Source organism: Gallinula chloropus (assembly GCF_964237585.1).
Source record: "Gallinula chloropus genome assembly, chromosome: 2".
NCBI lineage: Eukaryota > Metazoa > Chordata > Aves > Gruiformes > Rallidae > Gallinula > Gallinula chloropus.
The window spans coordinates 743,634-765,755 of NC_140086.1; the positions used below are offsets into that span (position 1 = coordinate 743,634).

Below are 22,122 nucleotides of genomic sequence, written 5' to 3' on the forward strand. Positions count from 1 at the left end.
CTCCCGGAGAGGCGCCGGTACCGCCCCCCCCCCTCCCCCTCGCGGGATCGCTCGGTGCTGCCGCCTTGCGGACACGCAGCGGTACTGCGCCTGGGTGGCGCAGCGCACGGAAGCCGCAGCGTTCCGAAAGTTCCCTCCCGGGGAGGCGGGGTTTCCTTCGCCCGTCGCGGGGTCGGCCGGGGCACTGTCAGGTCCGGGGAACCCTCGAAGGTGATGGGACTCCCTCGGGGGGGGTCAGATTTTGGGAGGAGGGGCGCACGTGGCGGGGGCACTGTTAGGTGCGGGGATTCGAAGACGGGGGGAGGTCGCCCATCCGGGCGCTGACCGAACTGGTCCCTGCTTAGCTTCCCGAACGGGGCAGCTGTGCTGTGTAGCCCCCCCCCAAGCTCGCGCCCCCAAACGGGGGCCCGGAAGCCCCCCGGCGGCCATTTTTCCGTCGGAGCCGCACGGAGATGGGCGCCGCCATGCTCGGAAGCCCCCCGGCCGCCTTTTAACCGCCGGAGCCGCACGGAGATGGGCGCCGCCATGCCCGGAAGCCCCCCGGCGGCCATTTTTCCGCCGGAGCCGCACGGAGATGGGCGCCGCCATGCCCGGAAGCCCCCCGGCCGCCTTTTAACCGCCGGAGCCGTACGGAGATGGGCGCCGCCATGCCCGGAAGCCCCCCGGCGGCCATTTTTCCGCCGTAGCCGCACGGAGATGGGCGCCGCCATGCCCGGAAGGCCCCCCGGCCGCCTTTTAACCGCCGGAGCCGCACGGAGATGGGCGCCGCCATGCCCGGAAGCCCCCCGGCGGCCATTTTTCCGCCGTAGCCGCACGGAGATGGGCGCCGCCATGCCCGGAAGCCCCTCGGTCGCCATTTAACCGCCGGAGCCGTACGGAGATGGGCGCCGCCATGCCCGGAAGTCCTCCGGCGGCCATTTTTCCGCCGGAGCCGCACGGAGATGGGCGCCGCCATGCCCCGCTCCCTTGCGGGGGAGTATATCCCGGCATGCCCCGCTCCTTTCCGGGGCAGTATATGCCGGCATGCCCCGCTCCTTTCCGGGCAGTATAACCGCGGAGCTGCCACGAGGAGCCTGCCCGTGCTTTCCGGGGCGATGAGGGGGCCCGTCGGGATGCCGGCGCTCCCTCCCGGTGAGGCTCCGGTTCCGCCGCCCGTCGCGGGGTCGGCCGGGGCCGGGCGGTCGGCGGGTCGCGGCGCGAGTGGTCGCGGCGGGCCGGGGGTCGGTGCGGGGCGCGCGGGCGGCGAGGCGCCGCGCCTTCCACCCCCCCCCAGCCGCGGCCGGCCTTCTGCCGGCGCCGGTCCGTGCCGGGACGTGTCTCCGCGGCGTCCGGCGGGGTGTCTGGGCCGGGAGGGGGGGCTCCGCGCCGCGCGGGCAGTGCGCGGAGGGGGCCGCGGCGGGGGCTTGGGGGTGCGGCCGGGCCAGAGCTCCCGTTCCCCGAGCAGCCGGCACGGGAGACACGGGGCACCGAAGGGGCCGGCGGGGCGGGGCGCGACTGGACTCTTCCGGTCAGTCTGAGCGTGTCCGGGCCGCGGGGCTGGCAGGTTTGGGGGGATTTGGGGGTTTGCGTGGGTCTGTGTCTCTCTCTAGTTGCGGCTTGTGGGTTTTCTGTCTCGCGGGGCTGTTTTGGCAGAGGAGGGCTTAGGGCTTCTCTTGTGGCTGCTGTGGCGTTCAGTGGTTATCGGGGGTTCTTGTGGTGTCTGGGGTTTCCGGGTTTGCTGGTTTCTTCGGCTCGGTGGTTATTTTGCTCTGGTCTTTTGTTGGTTTTCTGGTTTGGGTTTCTTTTGTGGTTTTAATTGGGTTTTTGGGGGTTCCGTGGCTCGCGGGGTTTCTATAATTTTTTATGGTAAATGAAAATGGAGCACAGGTTCTGCTCTGCCTTTTGTTTCCTTGTCAGCCTTTGTTGCCCTTGTGAAATGTCCAAGCCCATTGGAGACATTACTGTTTGGCTTGCTATTTGAGCTTTCTTCTTGGATACCTTGTACCCATTAAGTCCCCAAAAGTTTAAGAGTTGGGTGGTTACCCATCCAGAACCTGTTGTCCTTCTTGTGAGTCTTGGTCCTTCCCAGCCCTCCACTGACCCCTGCCCTTTCTTACTACTCCTCTGATTTTTTTTTTTTTTCCCCTTGCCTGTACTTCTCTATTCTACTGTCCTGCTCCCTTTTCTTCTCTCCCTTTCCCTTTCTTCATCTCCCTCTCCCTTTTCTTTTTCTCTCTGTGCTTTTTTCCTGCTTTCTCTTCCTCCTTTTTTCGTCTTCCATCTCTGTCCTGCAGGCCACTGCAGTTACTTTCCTTTTCCATCTCTTTGTCGTGATCTGCACCTGTCTTGTTTTCTCCAAAAATTTCTCTAGCCTGTTGTCTGGTGTTCTTTTTTTTTTTTTTTCATTCTATATCTCACTGTCCCAGGCAGCAAGCTGACCCTTGAATATGCTTTATTCTCCATAAATGCAGGTGCTGTTGGCAGCAGTTCATGAAACGAGGGGCATCTCCAGCAGATCCTGTAGAAGACAGAGTTGCTGCCTGAGGAGAGCACGCCTCAAAGTGTGCATCGTCGGATTTGCGCTCGCTAGAGAGTATGGGACGAAGCTGGCATTGGCGTCCTGTCCAGCCAGTGTCAGGTGACACCCACTTTGCTGCGCACTGGTTACAGGAGGATCTAGAGTAATACAGATGTACTTCTCAGCGAAGGCAGCGAAGCAACACTTTCCTTTCAAACGGTGAGGCTGGTAAGGAAAGCGCAGTTTGTCTCTGACTGTCTCTATTCCCTTTGTCTCAGGGAGGCTGAATGAAAATGATGACTTCTTGACTGTGTTATCACACTGGGTGAGTAGGTGTGACATGCTGGAGCTGGATACTGAAGTTGAGTACGTGGTGGAATCGATGGATCTGTGTTTTCTGCATGGAGAAGGTAACCTGTCATTCGTTTATTTTTCTTAAAATGAAGCAAAGGACTAGGGAAGGTGGGTTCTTCTTCACAGCGCAGATTTTGATGACATTGTTGGAGTAGAAATCCATCCAAGGGTGGTCCTAAAGTTGGCAACATCAGTAGCATAACAAGAGAGTCTCATGGTTCCGCTGTAAAGTGGAAGTACAGAAAGCTGTTCAGCTCGCAGAGTGCAGGCCTGTGTGACCTGGGAATCTACTGATGGACTCTGCCTTATGAGGTGAGATATTTTCGATCGAGCAGGGGGAGTCATCGTGACTTAACAATGTGGTAGCTACACTTGTGATGGGCTCCTGCAGTTTTATCAGCTCTCGGACCCCGGAAGGCCTTCATCCTCCCTCCGTCTCTAGGATGAAAAGGCAAAACATGCCATATTGTGAGGATGATTGAGTACAATTTTCTGCCGCTCCATAAATAACTTTGATACTTAGTATATGTTAGGAGTGCTTGTGGGAGCTTCAGCCTCTTCTCGAAGCAGTCCCGTCTGTCTAAAGCGCGTGCTTTTAAAAACATCTGTGTGTTACATACATTAGGAACTAAAACTGCAGCTTGATTTTCCTCCTCTAGGGCTGATTTTTCATAATTGCTTCACCCCGGTAACAGAAACGGATAGGCCCTGTTTCGTCAGGGTCAGTCCTGACCTCGTTTAAATGCTGCTGCAAAGCTTCAGTGTTTCAGTTTGCAAGCTGTAAAAATACTTTGTTAAAGATAAGAGTGCTTCTTGGAACTTAAGTGGTAGAACCACCTTCTCAATGGTAGCTTTTGCTGGCTTGCTTTTGTGCAATGTACATCTTTGCCATTGTGATTTAGCGTGCCTGATTGGTTTAGCATACAGACATTGGCACCCGCTGAGTTGATAAACAGGTCTTTCTCACTGTGCCATTTTTCCACTTCCTTTAATTGTATCTTTTTCAGTCTGTAACCACAGTTAATGTCTTTTTTTTTTTAAAAAAGCACACTACAGCAGCTTGCTTTGTTCATGTGTTCAAAAGATGTTTGTGGTTGCTTTTCCCCCAGTTGTTGCTTGGTTTTTTTTCCTCTTTAAGTGCTTTCTGAAAGGTAGAACTGCATTTCCTTGTAGGGTGCACTTAGACTTTTTCCATGTTATCGGAGTTGTAAGAACATGTCAGTTTCAACACAGAAAAAAGGTCCAGCTTTTGCCACGAGGCTTTTGCCATTAGGGTTTAGCCTAATGTTGCCGAGGAAGCTTTCTTTCTGCTTCCCTCTAAGCCTTACTGTAAAAAAGAAAAAAAGCTGTCACGGGAAAGCCGGTTAAATCGGGCTCGGACCCCAGATTGTCACCGGTTTAATGCAATGAAAGTGTCCTGACTGGACTGAAGCACCCTAAAACACTTTGCGTGCTGCAGCATAAGAATGCAGATGGCTTATCACGCAGTAACTTGGGGATCAGCACCGTTTGCTGCCACTGGCAGAGGCTTTTTTCTTATTCCTTCTGACTGACACGGCCATAGGAGGTGCCTGTTTTGTGGCAGTAGTGCAGCAGCACCATCTCTCGACCCTGCTGCCTCAGACATTGCTTAGCCTCACTGCATTTTGTTTCCTGGTTTTGCTCGGCAGGACAAGTCCTGTTTGGCTGTAATTGCAGGGTTAGAGTGTAATATGAGGAAAGGAGGGTGTTGGCTTAGGAATTTCTGTTCCGCTTGCCACAGTTTTGCCACCAGTATTGCAGTTGGCGAGGTGGCTGTCGGGCGTGGGAATCGCGGGGGTGAGTCTCAGTGTGGGGACAGGTTTGTTGCTGACGCTTCAGCTGTTGGGGTTTTTGAGTTGCTGATGTGTGTTTTCTCATTCTACAGAACCACCTTCATGTTGCGTTCCAGGGAGTGTACTGTGGATGTACAGGAAAGATCTTTCCTGGTGAGACTGTCTATAACCACCGAAGATGTTCGCCAGCTCTGCGCTGAGAAGTTCGAGGTGGACAAGCCGGCAGAGTGCAGCCCGTTTCTTGTTGTCGACGACACCTGGCAGCAGCTGACGGAGCATACCTGCCCTCGGGAAATGAAGGCTGAGTTGCACAGCTGTCCCCAACCCCAGGTCTTCCACTTTGTCTACAAATGTGTTAACAGAGATCTGTGTGGTGCCATTTGTCACAATGATGACTCCACGTTTTAAAAGCAGCAGCTCGTCGTTGGATTTCTGTTCCTCTTGTTAACGGCTGAAAACATCTTTGTTGGCTGGCATTCCTTAGGAGCCGAGACTGGTCTTAAACCAGGATTGCCCAGTAAAAATCCCTTAGCCACATCAGGCATAGCTTAGAAAACCCCATGTAAATCGTGCCCAGGGCCGGTTATGCAGACTATTCCACCAGCGTGTTTGAGCGAACAGCCACAAGACTCTGCTGCAGCATATCATATCGTGGCCCTCGGCAGGTTGTCTGCTGTGGTGTGCAAATGTCTTATTTTTTTTGCACCTGGCCTCTAGCCACATGTCATTTTGATTTATATACGTGTATGCTAGACAAGCATTGCAGTAAACTGGCTGGTGTTAGCTTGGGTTCGACTTGTCCCATTCAGGGCATCAGTTAACTCAGAATTACCTGGATGATTGATTGCATTCTTTCCTGGTTTTTTTTTTGTTTTGTTTTTTTTTTAATTACAGAAAATTGTGGGGGTTTATTATAGACATCTTGCAGCAGTTGCAGGTAGACTGTCAGGGTCGTCTTCTAAAAATATTTTTTCAGCTGTAAAGAATTCAGTAATTATGCATGTGATTTTAACATTCAATATACAAGAATAAGTCTCTTTCGGGTTTTGGCGTATTGCATTTAAGGTCTCTATGGTTTCTCCTCTTTTCCTGTTACAGGTGAGTTCTTGGGAGCTTGTGGTACCTGTAAGAAGGTCGTAGTATTGGCGCTGGTGATTTCATTGCCTTTATCTGAACTGGATGTACTGTTACCTGGGTTAGTGTTTCTATCCATTGGTTTAGACAGCCTTGTGGGTAGGAAGAGGAAGTTGAAAGAAAAGGATGTAGAGAAGGGGCAGAGAAAGAACGCAGAGAACCGAGTTTAGGAGTAAAATGTGTTAGTCTGTCTGCTGGTGCAGGCTCCTCTCAGAAAATGAGCCAAGGAGGTTGGTAAGGTGTTTGTAGTTTTACTGATTTTTTTTTTTTCTTTTTTCCTGGTTTTTGTGGCTATAGGGGTTGGGTGGGTTGGTTTTTTTACAGGGTCTGGGATTTGTGGGGTTAGTGTGGGCTTGTGAGGTTTTTCTGTTGGTTTGTTTTTTTTAACTGGGGTTCTAAGGGGGGGTTTTGGTTCTCTGCCTTTTGAAGGCTTTGGGGTTCTGTGGGTTGCGGGTTTGGGGGAGGGCTAGGGGCTTCTGTGGTGTTTTGAGTTCCCGCAGCTTTTCTTGTGGGGTCTGGGGTTTGTGTGTGTCTTTAATGGGGGTTTGTGGCTTCTTTGGTTTTTGGGCTTTGTGGGGGTTTCTAGTTTGTGGGAATTCTTTGGGTATTTTGGTTTGGTTTTTCTTAGGCTGAGAGGCTTTAGGAGGAAAGCCTGTTCTGAGCGTGGTGTTCTCCTTGTAACAGAAGCAGGGTCTCACTGTGGCATGCCAGCTGTCGTGGCTAACAAGGGAGCTTTTTTGTTTTGTGTTGTTATCAATATTACAAGAGTTCCACTTTGTAAAATGCTTTTGTGATGAGTTCAGGCTACGTCTTGCATCCATTGAAAGCAGTATTTACTGGGGCCGAGTCTTCCTGTTTGGAGCTGAGGAAGGAAGTATGGATTGAATAACAATGTATTGGTTTTTGACCTGCAGATGGTGGAAGAAAGTGAGGAAAGACTAACAGAAGAGCAGATTGAGTCACTTCTCCAGGCAGTCTACCAGTCTTCTTCCAGGGGATCCAGAAGAACAGCCAAGAGACTTGGCAATGTTGGCTGAAGACGAAGGTGACCAAACCTTGGAGGCATCTCAGCCCAAAGCTGGCAACGGTTTCGACAGAGGAGAATCGGCTGACAATTTTCTGGGTTATACTTGGCAGCAGTTTACTGTTGTATTGGACATTGTTGTAAAATGCCTTAGAATTTTTATTATTCAGAGGTGATGAGGGAACCAGTTGTTTCCAAGAAAGCGTGGCCAAGGCCACTGTTGTTGTGGCATCTTTCCATCGATGGGGCTGGCAGCAGCTGAGTCAGGGCGGTTGGCTCTTTTTGGGGGACTATGGGGTCTTTACAGGGTCTCTTTTTGGTGGGGTCTAGGGCTTTTGGGGGGGGGTCTCTAAGGGGGGGTGTGGGGTTCTTTGAGGGGATCTTTATGGGGTCTCATTTTGGGGGGGATGTGAGGGGCTTGGGGGCGTCTTTAAGGAGTCTCAGGTTTTTTGGGGGGTGGTTAGGGTTCTTTATGGGGTCTGTTTGGGGGGTCTGGGTTTTTTGGGGGGGCTCTTTGGGGAGTTGGGGGGCCCTAAGGGCCTTTTTAGGGGATCGTGGGGGGGCTCTTTGGGGGGGGGTGTGTCTCTGAGGGGTTCTGGGGGGGTCTCTCTAGGGTCTATTTTTGGGGTGTTGGGGGTTCCTTCGGGGGTCTTCTAGGGGGTCAGGGGCCAGGGTGGGGTTCGAGGGCTCTCAGAGGGGTCGCAGTAGAGTTGGGAGGGGGGTTGAATTCGCTGGAGGAGATGGGGGGTTGTTAATGAGCGCAGGTCAGCGGCAGACGGGTAATTAGTGGGGCAGGGGGAGCCGAAAAGGGCCGAGCAGAGGCGGAGAGATACGAGCAGAGGCGGAGAGATACGAGCAGAGGCGGAGAGATACGAGCACTGGCGGAAAGGCCCGAGCGGGGATTCGAACACGGGGGTCCTCGGTGCTGCCGCCTTGCGGACACGCAGCGGTACTGCGCCCGGGTGGCGCAGCGCACGGAAGCCGCCGCGTTCTGCTGCCTCCGTGCACACTCGCCGCGTTCCTGCGCGGGTGCGCGCAGAGCCCGCTGCGTGCGGACTGCGGCCGGGCGGCGCAGCGCGAGCGGCAGGGCGCTTTAACGAGGGACGCCGCCATTGCGGGGCGGCCGCTCCCTCCCGGTGAGGGGGGGGTTCCGCCGCCCGTCGCGGGGTCGGCCGGGGCACTGTCAGGTCCGGGGAACCCCCGAAGGCGATGGGACTCCCTCGGGGGGGCAGATTTTGGGAGGGGGCGCGCGGGGGGGGGGGGTCACTGTCATGTGCGGGGATTCGAACACGGGGTGAGGTCGCCCATCCGGGCGCTGACCGAGCTGGTACCTGCTTAGCTTCCCGGACGGGGAAGCTGTGAGGTCACCGGACGCTCCCTCCCGGAGAGGCGCCGGTACCGCCCCCCCCCCTCCCCCTCGCGGGATCGCTCGGTGCTGCCGCCTTGCGGACACGCAGCGGTACTGCGCCTGGGTGGCGCAGCGCACGGAAGCCGCAGCGTTCCGAAAGTTCCCTCCCGGGGAGGCGGGGTTTCCTTCGCCCGTCGCGGGGTCGGCCGGGGCACTGTCAGGTCCGGGGAACCCTCGAAGGTGATGGGACTCCCTCGGGGGGGGTCAGATTTTGGGAGGAGGGGCGCACGTGGCGGGGGCACTGTTAGGTGCGGGGATTCGAAGACGGGGGGAGGTCGCCCATCCGGGCGCTGACCGAACTGGTCCCTGCTTAGCTTCCCGAACGGGGCAGCTGTGCTGTGTAGCCCCCCCCCAAGCTCGCGCCCCCAAACGGGGGCCCGGAAGCCCCCCGGCGGCCATTTTTCCGTCGGAGCCGCACGGAGATGGGCGCCGCCATGCTCGGAAGCCCCCCGGCCGCCTTTTAACCGCCGGAGCCGCACGGAGATGGGCGCCGCCATGCCCGGAAGCCCCCCGGCGGCCATTTTTCCGCCGGAGCCGCACGGAGATGGGCGCCGCCATGCCCGGAAGCCCCCCGGCCGCCTTTTAACCGCCGGAGCCGTACGGAGATGGGCGCCGCCATGCCCGGAAGCCCCCCGGCGGCCATTTTTCCGCCGTAGCCGCACGGAGATGGGCGCCGCCATGCCCGGAAGGCCCCCCGGCCGCCTTTTAACCGCCGGAGCCGCACGGAGATGGGCGCCGCCATGCCCGGAAGCCCCCCGGCGGCCATTTTTCCGCCGTAGCCGCACGGAGATGGGCGCCGCCATGCCCGGAAGCCCCTCGGTCGCCATTTAACCGCCGGAGCCGTACGGAGATGGGCGCCGCCATGCCCGGAAGTCCTCCGGCGGCCATTTTTCCGCCGGAGCCGCACGGAGATGGGCGCCGCCATGCCCCGCTCCCTTGCGGGGGAGTATATCCCGGCATGCCCCGCTCCTTTCCGGGGCAGTATATGCCGGCATGCCCCGCTCCTTTCCGGGCAGTATAACCGCGGAGCTGCCACGAGGAGCCTGCCCGTGCTTTCCGGGGCGATGAGGGGGCCCGTCGGGATGCCGGCGCTCCCTCCCGGTGAGGCTCCGGTTCCGCCGCCCGTCGCGGGGTCGGCCGGGGCCGGGCGGTCGGCGGGTCGCGGCGCGAGTGGTCGCGGCGGGCCGGGGGTCGGTGCGGGGCGCGCGGGCGGCGAGGCGCCGCGCCTTCCACCCCCCCCCAGCCGCGGCCGGCCTTCTGCCGGCGCCGGTCCGTGCCGGGACGTGTCTCCGCGGCGTCCGGCGGGGTGTCTGGGCCGGGAGGGGGGGCTCCGCGCCGCGCGGGCAGTGCGCGGAGGGGGCCGCGGCGGGGGCTTGGGGGTGCGGCCGGGCCAGAGCTCCCGTTCCCCGAGCAGCCGGCACGGGAGACACGGGGCACCGAAGGGGCCGGCGGGGCGGGGCGCGACTGGACTCTTCCGGTCAGTCTGAGCGTGTCCGGGCCGCGGGGCTGGCAGGTTTGGGGGGATTTGGGGGTTTGCGTGGGTCTGTGTCTCTCTCTAGTTGCGGCTTGTGGGTTTTCTGTCTCGCGGGGCTGTTTTGGCAGAGGAGGGCTTAGGGCTTCTCTTGTGGCTGCTGTGGCGTTCAGTGGTTATCGGGGGTTCTTGTGGTGTCTGGGGTTTCCGGGTTTGCTGGTTTCTTCGGCTCGGTGGTTATTTTGCTCTGGTCTTTTGTTGGTTTTCTGGTTTGGGTTTCTTTTGTGGTTTTAATTGGGTTTTTGGGGGTTCCGTGGCTCGCGGGGTTTCTATAATTTTTTATGGTAAATGAAAATGGAGCACAGGTTCTGCTCTGCCTTTTGTTTCCTTGTCAGCCTTTGTTGCCCTTGTGAAATGTCCAAGCCCATTGGAGACATTACTGTTTGGCTTGCTATTTGAGCTTTCTTCTTGGATACCTTGTACCCATTAAGTCCCCAAAAGTTTAAGAGTTGGGTGGTTACCCATCCAGAACCTGTTGTCCTTCTTGTGAGTCTTGGTCCTTCCCAGCCCTCCACTGACCCCTGCCCTTTCTTACTACTCCTCTGATTTTTTTTTTTTTTCCCCTTGCCTGTACTTCTCTATTCTACTGTCCTGCTCCCTTTTCTTCTCTCCCTTTCTCTTTCTTCATCTCCCTCTCCCTTTTCTTTTTCTCTCTGTGCTTTTTTCCTGCTTTCTCTTCCTCCTTTTTTCGTCTTCCATCTCTGTCCTGCAGGCCACTGCAGTTACTTTCCTTTTCCATCTCTTTGTCGTGATCTGCACCTGTCTTGTTTTCTCCAAAAATTTCTCTAGCCTGTTGTCTGGTGTTCTTTTTTTTTTTTTTTCATTCTATATCTCACTGTCCCAGGCAGCAAGCTGACCCTTGAATATGCTTTATTCTCCATAAATGCAGGTGCTGTTGGCAGCAGTTCATGAAACGAGGGGCATCTCCAGCAGATCCTGTAGAAGACAGAGTTGCTGCCTGAGGAGAGCACGCCTCAAAGTGTGCATCGTCGGATTTGCGCTCGCTAGAGAGTATGGGACGAAGCTGGCATTGGCGTCCTGTCCAGCCAGTGTCAGGTGACACCCACTTTGCTGCGCACTGGTTACAGGAGGATCTAGAGTAATACAGATGTACTTCTCAGCGAAGGCAGCGAAGCAACACTTTCCTTTCAAACGGTGAGGCTGGTAAGGAAAGCGCAGTTTGTCTCTGACTGTCTCTATTCCCTTTGTCTCAGGGAGGCTGAATGAAAATGATGACTTCTTGACTGTGTTATCACACTGGGTGAGTAGGTGTGACATGCTGGAGCTGGATACTGAAGTTGAGTACGTGGTGGAATCGATGGATCTGTGTTTTCTGCATGGAGAAGGTAACCTGTCATTCGTTTATTTTTCTTAAAATGAAGCAAAGGACTAGGGAAGGTGGGTTCTTCTTCACAGCGCAGATTTTGATGACATTGTTGGAGTAGAAATCCATCCAAGGGTGGTCCTAAAGTTGGCAACATCAGTAGCATAACAAGAGAGTCTCATGGTTCCGCTGTAAAGTGGAAGTACAGAAAGCTGTTCAGCTCGCAGAGTGCAGGCCTGTGTGACCTGGGAATCTACTGATGGACTCTGCCTTATGAGGTGAGATATTTTCGATCGAGCAGGGGGAGTCATCGTGACTTAACAATGTGGTAGCTACACTTGTGATGGGCTCCTGCAGTTTTATCAGCTCTCGGACCCCGGAAGGCCTTCATCCTCCCTCCGTCTCTAGGATGAAAAGGCAAAACATGCCATATTGTGAGGATGATTGAGTACAATTTTCTGCCGCTCCATAAATAACTTTGATACTTAGTATATGTTAGGAGTGCTTGTGGGAGCTTCAGCCTCTTCTCGAAGCAGTCCCGTCTGTCTAAAGCGCGTGCTTTTAAAAACATCTGTGTGTTACATACATTAGGAACTAAAACTGCAGCTTGATTTTCCTCCTCTAGGGCTGATTTTTCATAATTGCTTCACCCCGGTAACAGAAACGGATAGGCCCTGTTTCGTCAGGGTCAGTCCTGACCTCGTTTAAATGCTGCTGCAAAGCTTCAGTGTTTCAGTTTGCAAGCTGTAAAAATACTTTGTTAAAGATAAGAGTGCTTCTTGGAACTTAAGTGGTAGAACCACCTTCTCAATGGTAGCTTTTGCTGGCTTGCTTTTGTGCAATGTACATCTTTGCCATTGTGATTTAGCGTGCCTGATTGGTTTAGCATACAGACATTGGCACCCGCTGAGTTGATAAACAGGTCTTTCTCACTGTGCCATTTTTCCACTTCCTTTAATTGTATCTTTTTCAGTCTGTAACCACAGTTAATGTCTTTTTTTTTTTTAAAAAAGCACACTACAGCAGCTTGCTTTGTTCATGTGTTCAAAAGATGTTTGTGGTTGCTTTTCCCCCAGTTGTTGCTTGGTTTTTTTTCCTCTTTAAGTGCTTTCTGAAAGGTAGAACTGCATTTCCTTGTAGGGTGCACTTAGACTTTTTCCATGTTATCGGAGTTGTAAGAACATGTCAGTTTCAACACAGAAAAAAGGTCCAGCTTTTGCCACGAGGCTTTTGCCATTAGGGTTTAGCCTAATGTTGCCGAGGAAGCTTTCTTTCTGCTTCCCTCTAAGCCTTACTGTAAAAAAGAAAAAAAGCTGTCACGGGAAAGCCGGTTAAATCGGGCTCGGACCCCAGATTGTCACCGGTTTAATGCAATGAAAGTGTCCTGACTGGACTGAAGCACCCTAAAACACTTTGCGTGCTGCAGCATAAGAATGCAGATGGCTTATCACGCAGTAACTTGGGGATCAGCACCGTTTGCTGCCACTGGCAGAGGCTTTTTTCTTATTCCTTCTGACTGACACGGCCATAGGAGGTGCCTGTTTTGTGGCAGTAGTGCAGCAGCACCATCTCTCGACCCTGCTGCCTCAGACATTGCTTAGCCTCACTGCATTTTGTTTCCTGGTTTTGCTCGGCAGGACAAGTCCTGTTTGGCTGTAATTGCAGGGTTAGAGTGTAATATGAGGAAAGGAGGGTGTTGGCTTAGGAATTTCTGTTCCGCTTGCCACAGTTTTGCCACCAGTATTGCAGTTGGCGAGGTGGCTGTCGGGCGTGGGAATCGCGGGGGTGAGTCTCAGTGTGGGGACAGGTTTGTTGCTGACGCTTCAGCTGTTGGGGTTTTTGAGTTGCTGATGTGTGTTTTCTCATTCTACAGAACCACCTTCATGTTGCGTTCCAGGGAGTGTACTGTGGATGTACAGGAAAGATCTTTCCTGGTGAGACTGTCTATAACCACCGAAGATGTTCGCCAGCTCTGCGCTGAGAAGTTCGAGGTGGACAAGCCGGCAGAGTGCAGCCCGTTTCTTGTTGTCGACGACACCTGGCAGCAGCTGACGGAGCATACCTGCCCTCGGGAAATGAAGGCTGAGTTGCACAGCTGTCCCCAACCCCAGGTCTTCCACTTTGTCTACAAATGTGTTAACAGAGATCTGTGTGGTGCCATTTGTCACAATGATGACTCCACGTTTTAAAAGCAGCAGCTCGTCGTTGGATTTCTGTTCCTCTTGTTAACGGCTGAAAACATCTTTGTTGGCTGGCATTCCTTAGGAGCCGAGACTGGTCTTAAACCAGGATTGCCCAGTAAAAATCCCTTAGCCACATCAGGCATAGCTTAGAAAACCCCATGTAAATCGTGCACAGGGCCGGTTATGCAGACTATTCCACCAGCGTGTTTGAGCGAACAGCCACAAGACTCTGCTGCAGCATATCATATCGTGGCCCTCGGCAGGTTGTCTGCTGTGGTGTGCAAATGTCTTATTTTTTTTGCACCTGGCCTCTAGCCACATGTCATTTTGATTTATATACGTGTATGCTAGACAAGCATTGCAGTAAACTGGCTGGTGTTAGCTTGGGTTCGACTTGTCCCATTCAGGGCATCAGTTAACTCAGAATTACCTGGATGATTGATTGCATTCTTTCCTGGTTTTTTTTTTGTTTTGTTTTTTTTTTAATTACAGAAAATTGTGGGGGTTTATTATAGACATCTTGCAGCAGTTGCAGGTAGACTGTCAGGGTCGTCTTCTAAAAATATTTTTTCAGCTGTAAAGAATTCAGTAATTATGCATGTGATTTTAACATTCAATATACAAGAATAAGTCTCTTTCGGGTTTTGGCGTATTGCATTTAAGGTCTCTATGGTTTCTCCTCTTTTCCTGTTACAGGTGAGTTCTTGGGAGCTTGTGGTACCTGTAAGAAGGTCGTAGTATTGGCGCTGGTGATTTCATTGCCTTTATCTGAACTGGATGTACTGTTACCTGGGTTAGTGTTTCTATCCATTGGTTTAGACAGCCTTGTGGGTAGGAAGAGGAAGTTGAAAGAAAAGGATGTAGAGAAGGGGCAGAGAAAGAACGCAGAGAACCGAGTTTAGGAGTAAAATGTGTTAGTCTGTCTGCTGGTGCAGGCTCCTCTCAGAAAATGAGCCAAGGAGGTTGGTAAGGTGTTTGTAGTTTTACTGATTTTTTTTTCTTTTTTCCTGGTTTTTGTGGCTATAGGGGTTGGGTGGGTTGGTTTTTTTACAGGGTCTGGGATTTGTGGGGTTAGTGTGGGCTTGTGAGGTTTTTCTGTTGGTTTGTTTTTTTTAACTGGGGTTCTAAGGGGGGGTTTTGGTTCTCTGCCTTTTGAAGGCTTTGGGGTTCTGTGGGTTGCGGGTTTGGGGGAGGGCTAGGGGCTTCTGTGGTGTTTTGAGTTCCCGCAGCTTTTCTTGTGGGGTCTGGGGTTTGTGTGTGTCTTTAATGGGGGTTTGTGGCTTCTTTGGTTTTTGGGCTTTGTGGGGGTTTCTAGTTTGTGGGAATTCTTTGGGTATTTTGGTTTGGTTTTTCTTAGGCTGAGAGGCTTTAGGAGGAAAGCCTGTTCTGAGCGTGGTGTTCTCCTTGTAACAGAAGCAGGGTCTCACTGTGGCATGCCAGCTGTCGTGGCTAACAAGGGAGCTTTTTTGTTTTGTGTTGTTATCAATATTACAAGAGTTCCACTTTGTAAAATGCTTTTGTGATGAGTTCAGGCTACGTCTTGCATCCATTGAAAGCAGTATTTACTGGGGCCGAGTCTTCCTGTTTGGAGCTGAGGAAGGAAGTATGGATTGAATAACAATGTATTGGTTTTTGACCTGCAGATGGTGGAAGAAAGTGAGGAAAGACTAACAGAAGAGCAGATTGAGTCACTTCTCCAGGCAGTCTACCAGTCTTCTTCCAGGGGATCCAGAAGAACAGCCAAGAGACTTGGCAATGTTGGCTGAAGACGAAGGTGACCAAACCTTGGAGGCATCTCAGCCCAAAGCTGGCAACGGTTTCGACAGAGGAGAATCGGCTGACAATTTTCTGGGTTATACTTGGCAGCAGTTTACTGTTGTATTGGACATTGTTGTAAAATGCCTTAGAATTTTTATTATTCAGAGGTGATGAGGGAACCAGTTGTTTCCAAGAAAGCGTGGCCAAGGCCACTGTTGTTGTGGCATCTTTCCATCGATGGGGCTGGCAGCAGCTGAGTCAGGGCGGTTGGCTCTTTTTGGGGGACTATGGGGTCTTTACAGGGTCTCTTTTTGGTGGGGTCTAGGGCTTTTGGGGGGGGTTCTCTAAGGGGGGGTGTGGGGTTCTTTGAGGGGATCTTTATGGGGTCTCATTTTGGGGGGGATGTGAGGGGCTTGGGGGCGTCTTTAAGGAGTCTCAGGTTTTTTGGGGGGTGGTTAGGGTTCTTTATGGGGTCTGTTTGGGGGGTCTGGGTTTTTTGGGGGGGCTCTTTGGGGAGTTGGGGGGCCCTAAGGGCCTTTTTAGGGGATCATGGGGGGGCTCTTTGGGGGGGGGTGTGTCTCTGAGGGGTTCTGGGGGGGTCTCTCTAGGGTCTATTTTTGGGGTGTTGGGGGTTCCTTCGGGGGCCTTCTAGGGGGTCAGGGGCCAGGGTGGGGTTCGAGGGCTCTCAGAGGGGTCGCAGTAGGGTTGGGAGGGGGGTTGAATTCGCTGGAGGAGATGGGGGGTTGTTAATGAGCGCAGGTCAGCGGCAGACGGGTAATTAGTGGGGCAGGGGGAGCCGAAAAGGGCCGAGCAGAGGCGGAGAGATACGAGCAGAGGCGGAGAGATACGAGCACTGGCGGAAAGGCCCGAGCACTGGCGGAAAGGCCCGAGCGGGGATTCGAACACGGGGGTCCTCGGTGCTGCCGCCTTGCGGACACGCAGCGGTACTGCGCCCGGGTGGCGCAGCGCACGGAAGCCGCCGCGTTCTGCTGCCTCCGTGCACACTCGCCGCGTTCCTGCGCGGGTGCGCGCAGAGCCCGCTGCGTGCGGACTGCGGCCGGGCGGCGCAGCGCGAGCGGCAGGGCGCTTTAACGAGGGACGCCGCCATTGCGGGGCGGCCGCTCCCTCCCGGTGAGGGGGGGGTTCCGCCGCCCGTCGCGGGGTCGGCCGGGGCACTGTCAGGTCCGGGGAACCCTCGAAGGTGATGGGACTCCCTCGGGGGGGGTCAGATTTTGGGAGGAGGGGCGCACGTGGCGGGGGCACTGTTAGGTGCGGGGATTCGAAGACGGGGGGAGGTCGCCCATCCGGGCGCTGACCGAACTGGTCCCTGCTTAGCTTCCCGAACGGGGCAGCTGTGCTGTGTAGCCCCCCCCCAAGCTCGCGCCCCCAAACGGGGGCCCGGAAGCCCCCCGGCGGCCATTTTTCCGTCGGAGCCGCACGGAGATGGGCGCCGCCATGCTCGGAAGCCCCCCGGCCGCCTTTTAACCGCCGGAGCCGCACGGAGATGGGCGCCGCCATGCCCGGAAGCCCCCCGGCGGCCATTTTTCCGCCGTAGCCGCACGGAGATGGGCGCCGCCATGCCCGTAAGCCCCTCGGTCGCCATTTAACCGCCGGAGCCGTACGGAGATGGGCGCCGCCATGCCCGGAAGTCCTCCGGCGGCCATTTTTCCGCCGGAGCCGCACGGAGATGGGCGCCGCCATGCCCCGCTCCCTTGCGGGGGAGTATATCCCGGCATGCCCCGCTCCTTTCCGGGGCAGTATATCCCGGCATGCCCCGCTCCTTTCCGGGCAGTATAACCGCGGAGCTGCCACGAGGAGCCTGCCCGTGCTTTCCGGGGCGATGAGGGGGCCCGTCGGGATGCCGGCGCTCCCTCCCGGTGAGGCTCCGGTTCCGCCGCCCGTCGCGGGGTCGGCCGGGGCCGGGCGGTCGGCGGGTCGCGGCGCGAGTGGTCGCGGCGGGCCGGGGGTCGGTGCGGGGCGCGCGGGCGGCGAGGCGCCGCGCCTTCCACCCCCCCCCAGCCGCGGCCGGCCTTCTGCCGGCGCCGGTCCGTGCCGGGACGTGTCTCCGCGGCGTCCGGCGGGGTGTCTGGGCCGGGAGGGGGGGCTCCGCGCCGCGCGGGCAGTGCACGGAGGGGGTCGCGGCGGGGGCTCGGGGGTGCGGCCGGGCCAGAGCTCCCGTTCCCCGAGCAGCCGGCACGGGAGACACGGGGCACCGAAGGGGCCGGCGGGGCGGGGCGCGACTGGACTCTTCCGGTCAGTCTGAGCGTGTCCGGGCCGCGGGGCTGGCAGGTTTGGGGGGATTTGGGGGTTTGCGTGGGTCTGTGTCTCTCTCTAGTTGCGGCTTGTGGGTTTTCTGTCTCGCGGGGCTGTTTTGGCAGAGGAGGGCTTAGGGCTTCTCTTGTGGCTGCTGTGGCGTTCAGTGGTTATCGGGGGTTCTTGTGGTGTCTGGGGTTTCCGGGTTTGCTGGTTTCTTCGGCTCGGTGGTTATTTTGCTCTGGTCTTTTGTTGGTTTTCTGGTTTGGGTTTCTTTTGTGGTTTTAATTGGGTTTTTGGGGGTTCCGTGGCTCGCGGGGTTTCTATAATTTTTTATGGTAAATGAAAATGGAGCACAGGTTCTGCTCTGCCTTTTGTTTCCTTGTCAGCCTTTGTTGCCCTTGTGAAATGTCCAAGCCCATTGGAGACATTACTGTTTGGCTTGCTATTTGAGCTTTCTTCTTGGATACCTTGTACCCATTAAGTCCCCAAAAGTTTAAGAGTTGGGTGGTTACCCATCCAGAACCTGTTGTCCTTCTTGTGAGTCTTGGTCCTTCCCAGCCCTCCACTGACCCCTGCCCTTTCTTACTACTCCTCTGATTTTTTTTTTTTTTCCCCTTGCCTGTACTTCTCTATTGTACTGTCCTGCTCCCTTTTCTTCTCTCCCTTTCTCTTTCTTCATCTCCCTCTCCCTTTTCTTTTTCTCTCTGTGCTTTTTTCCTGCTTTCTCTTCCTCCTTTTTTCGTCTTCCATCTCTGTCCTGCAGGCCACTGCAGTTACTTTCCTTTTCCATCTCTTTGTCGTGATCTGCACCTGTCTTGTTTTCTCCAAAAATTTCTCTAGCCTGTTGTCTGGTGTTCTTTTTTTTTTTTTTCATTCTATATCTCACTGTCCCAGACAGCAAGCTGGCCCTTGAATATGCTTTATTCTCCATAAATGCAGGTGCTGTTGGCAGCAGTTCATGAAACGAGGGGCATCTCCAGCAGATCCTGCAGAAGACAGAGTTGCTGCCTGAGGAGAGCACGCCTCAAAGTGTGCATCGTCGGATTTGCGCTCGCTAGAGAGTATGGGACGAAGCTGGCATTGGCGTCCTGTCCAGCCAGTGTCAGGTGACACCCACTTTGCTGCGCACTGGTTACAGGAGGATCTAGAGTAATACAGATGTACTTCTCAGCGAAGGCAGCGAAGCAACACTTTCCTTTCAAACGGTGAGGCTGGTAAGGAAAGCGCAGTTTGTCTCTGACTGTCTCTATTCCCTTTGTCTCAGGGAGGCTGAATGAAAATGATGACTTCTTGACTGTGTTATCACACTGGGTGAGTAGGTGTGACATGCTGGAGCTGGATACTGAAGTTGAGTACGTGGTGGAATCGATGGATCTGTGTTTTCTGCATGGAGAAGGTAACCTGTCATTCGTTTATTTTTCTTAAAATGAAGCAAAGGACTAGGGAAGGTGGGTTCTTCTTCACAGCGCAGATTTTGATGACATTGTTGGAGTAGAAATCCATCCAAGGGTGGTCCTAAAGTTGGCAACATCAGTAGCATAACAAGAGAGTCTCATGGTTCCGCTGTAAAGTGGAAGTACAGAAAGCTGTTCAGCTCGCAGAGTGCAGGCCTGTGTGACCTGGGAATCTACTGATGGACTCTGCCTTATGAGGTGAGATATTTTCGATCGAGCAGGGGGAGTCATCGTGACTTAACAATGTGGTAGCTACACTTGTGATGGGCTCCTGCAGTTTTATCAGCTCTCGGACCCCGGAAGGCCTTCATCCTCCCTCCGTCTCTAGGATGAAAAGGCAAAAAATGCCATATTGTGAGGATGATTGAGTACAATTTTCTGCCGCTCCATAAATAACTTTGATACTTAGTATATGTTAGGAGTGCTTGTGGGAGCTTCAGCCTCTTCTCGAAGCAGTCCCGTCTGTCTAAAGCGCGTGCTTTTAAAAACATCTGTGTGTTACATACATTAGGAACTAAAACTGCAGCTTGATTTTCCTCCTCTAGGGCTGATTTTTCATAATTGCTTCACCCCGGTAACAGAAACGGATAGGCCCTGTTTCGTCAGGGTCAGTCCTGACCTCGTTTAAATGCTGCTGCAAAGCTTCAGTGTTTCAGTTTGCAAGCTGTAAAAATACTTTGTTAAAGATAAGAGTGCTTCTTGGAACTTAAGTGGTAGAACCACCTTCTCAATGGTAGCTTTTGCTGGCTTGCTTTTGTGCAATGTACATCTTTGCCATTGTGATTTAGCGTGCCTGATTGGTTTAGCATACAGACATTGGCACCCGCTGAGTTGATAAACAGGTCTTTCTCACTGTGCCATTTTTCCACTTCCTTTAATTGTATCTTTTTCAGTCTGTAACCACAGTTAATGTCTTTTTTTTTTTAAAAAAGCACACTACAGCAGCTTGCTTTGTTCATGTGTTCAAAAGATGTTTGTGGTTGCTTTTCCCCCAGTTGTTGCTTGGTTTTTTTTCCTCTTTAAATGCTTTCTGAAAGGTAGAACTGCATTTCCTTGTAGGGTGCACTTAGACTTTTTCCATGTTATCGGAGTTGTAAGAACATGTCAGTTTCAACACAGAAAAAAGGTCCAGCTTTTGCCACGAGGCTTTTGCCATTAGGGTTTAGCCTAATGTTGCCGAGGAAGCTTTCTTTCTGCTTCCCTCTAAGCCTTACTGTAAAAAAGAAAAAAAGCTGTCATGGGAAAGCCGGTTAAATCGGGCTCGGACCCCAGATTGTCACCGGTTTAATGCAATGAAAGTGTCCTGACTGGACTGAAGCACCCTAAAACACTTTGCGTGCTGCAGCATAAGAATGCAGATGGCTTATCACGCAGTAACTTGGGGATCAGCACCGTTTGCTGCCACTGGCAGAGGCTTTTTTCTTATTCCTTCTGACTGACACGGCCATAGGAGGTGCCTGTTTTGTGGCAGTAGTGCAGCAGCACCATCTCTCGACCCTGCTGCCTCAGACATTGCTTAGCCTCACTGCATTTTGTTTCCTGGTTTTGCTCGGCAGGACAAGTCCTGTTTGGCTGTAATTGCAGGGTTAGAGTGTAATATGAGGAAAGGAGGGTGTTGGCTTAGGAATTTCTGTTCCGCTTGCCACAGTTTTGCCACCAGTATTGCAGTTGGCGAGGTGGCTGTCGGGCGTGGGAATCGCGGGGGTGAGTCTCAGTGTGGGGACAGGTTTGTTGCTGACGCTTCAGCTGTTGGGGTTTTTGAGTTGCTGATGTGTGTTTTCTCATTCTACAGAACCACCTTCATGTTGCGTTCCAGGGAGTGTACTGTGGATGTACAGGAAAGATCTTTCCTGGTGAGACTGTCTATAACCACCGAAGATGTTCGCCAGCTCTGCGCTGAGAAGTTCGAGGTGGACAAGCCGGCAGAGTGCAGCCCGTTTCTTGTTGTCGACGACACCTGGCAGCAGCTGACGGAGCATACCTGCCCTCGGGAAATGAAGGCTGAGTTGCACAGCTGTCCCCAACCCCAGGTCTTCCACTTTGTCTACAAATGTGTTAACAGAGATCTGCGTGGTGCCATTTGTCACAATGATGACTCCACGTTTTAAAAGCAGCAGCTCGTCGTTGGATTTCTGTTCCTCTTGTTAACGGCTGAAAACATCTTTGTTGGCTGGCATTCCTTAGGAGCCGAGACTGGTCTTAAACCAGGATTGCCCAGTAAAAATCCCTTAGCCACATCAGGCATAGCTTAGAAAACCCCATGTAAATCGTGCACAGGGCCGGTTATGCAGACTATTCCACCAGCGTGTTTGAGCGAACAGCCACAAGACTCTGCTGCAGCATATCATATCGTGGCCCTCGGCAGGTTGTCTGCTGTGGTGTGCAAATGTCTTATTTTTTTTGCACCTGGCCTCTAGCCACATGTCATTTTGATTTATATACGTGTATGCTAGACAAGCATTGCAGTAAACTGGCTGGTGTTAGCTTGGGTTCGACTTGTCCCATTCAGGGCATCAGTTAACTCAGAATTACCTGGATGATTGATTGCATTCTTTCCTGGTTTTTTTTTTGTTTTGTTTTTTTTTTAATTACAGAAAATTGTGGGGGTTTATTATAGACATCTTGCAGCAGTTGCAGGTAGACTGTCAGGGTCGTCTTCTAAAAATATGTTTTCAGCTGTAAAGAATTCAGTAATTATGCATGTGATTTTAACATTCAATATACAAGAATAAGTCTCTTTCGGGTTTTGGCGTATTGCATTTAAGGTCTCTATGGTTTCTCCTCTTTTCCTGTTACAGGTGAGTTCTTGGGAGCTTGTGGTACCTGTAAGAAGGTCGTAGTATTGGCGCTGGTGATTTCATTGCCTTTATCTGAACTGGATGTACTGTTACCTGGGTTAGTGTTTCTATCCATTGGTTTAGACAGCCTTGTGGGTAGGAAGAGGAAGTTGAAAGAAAAGGATGTAGAGAAGGGGCAGAGAAAGAACGCAGAGAACCGAGTTTAGGAGTAAAATGTGTTAGTCTGTCTGCTGGTGCAGGCTCCTCTCAGAAAATGAGCCAAGGAGGTTGGTAAGGTGTTTGTAGTTTTACTGATTTTTTTTTCTTTTTTCCTGGTTTTTGTGGCTATAGGGGTTGGGTGGGTTGGTTTTTTTACAGGGTCTGGGATTTGTGGGGTTAGTGTGGGCTTGTGAGGTTTTTCTGTTGGTTTGTTTTTTTTAACTGGGGTTCTAAGGGGGGGTTTTGGTTCTCTGCCTTTTGAAGGCTTTGGGGTTCTGTGGGTTGCGGGTTTGGGGGAGGGCTAGGGGCTTCTGTGGTGTTTTGAGTTCCCGCAGCTTTTCTTGTGGGGTCTGGGGTTTGTGTGTGTCTTTAATGGGGGTTTGTGGCTT

The 22,122-nt window shown here is 53.3% G+C and overlaps 3 long non-coding RNA genes across 7 annotated transcripts; all 3 read left to right on the plus strand.

The window, feature by feature from the left end:
* Positions 1-1,005: 1,005 nt before the first annotated feature.
* LOC311188647 lies at positions 1,006-7,032 on the plus strand. Of its 3 annotated transcripts, XR_014617123.1 has the most exons (5): positions 1,006-1,131; positions 2,451-2,907; positions 4,758-4,995; positions 5,764-5,860; positions 6,714-7,032. It is a non-coding gene; the product is annotated as an uncharacterized lncRNA (long non-coding RNA). The 3 variants fall into 3 exon arrangements; XR_014617124.1 differs by lacking the exons at positions 1,006-1,131; positions 2,451-2,907 and adding an exon at positions 2,986-3,572; XR_014617125.1 differs by lacking the exons at positions 1,006-1,131; positions 2,451-2,907 and having other exon boundaries at positions 3,854-4,995.
* A 2,174-nt stretch (positions 7,033-9,206) lies between these two features.
* On the plus strand, positions 9,207-15,231 carry LOC311205729. 3 transcript variants are annotated; one of them, XR_014618175.1, is made up of 5 exons: positions 9,207-9,332; positions 10,652-11,108; positions 12,960-13,197; positions 13,966-14,062; positions 14,913-15,231. It is a non-coding gene; the product is annotated as an uncharacterized lncRNA (long non-coding RNA). The 3 variants fall into 3 exon arrangements; XR_014618176.1 differs by lacking the exons at positions 9,207-9,332; positions 10,652-11,108 and adding an exon at positions 11,187-11,773; XR_014618177.1 differs by lacking the exons at positions 9,207-9,332; positions 10,652-11,108 and having other exon boundaries at positions 12,136-13,197.
* Positions 15,232-19,170: 3,939 nt separating this feature from the next.
* Positions 19,171-21,632, plus strand: LOC311205462. Its single transcript, XR_014618151.1, has 3 exons — positions 19,171-19,344; positions 20,530-20,767; positions 21,536-21,632. It is a non-coding gene; the product is annotated as an uncharacterized lncRNA (long non-coding RNA).
* Positions 21,633-22,122: the final 490 nt, after the last annotated feature.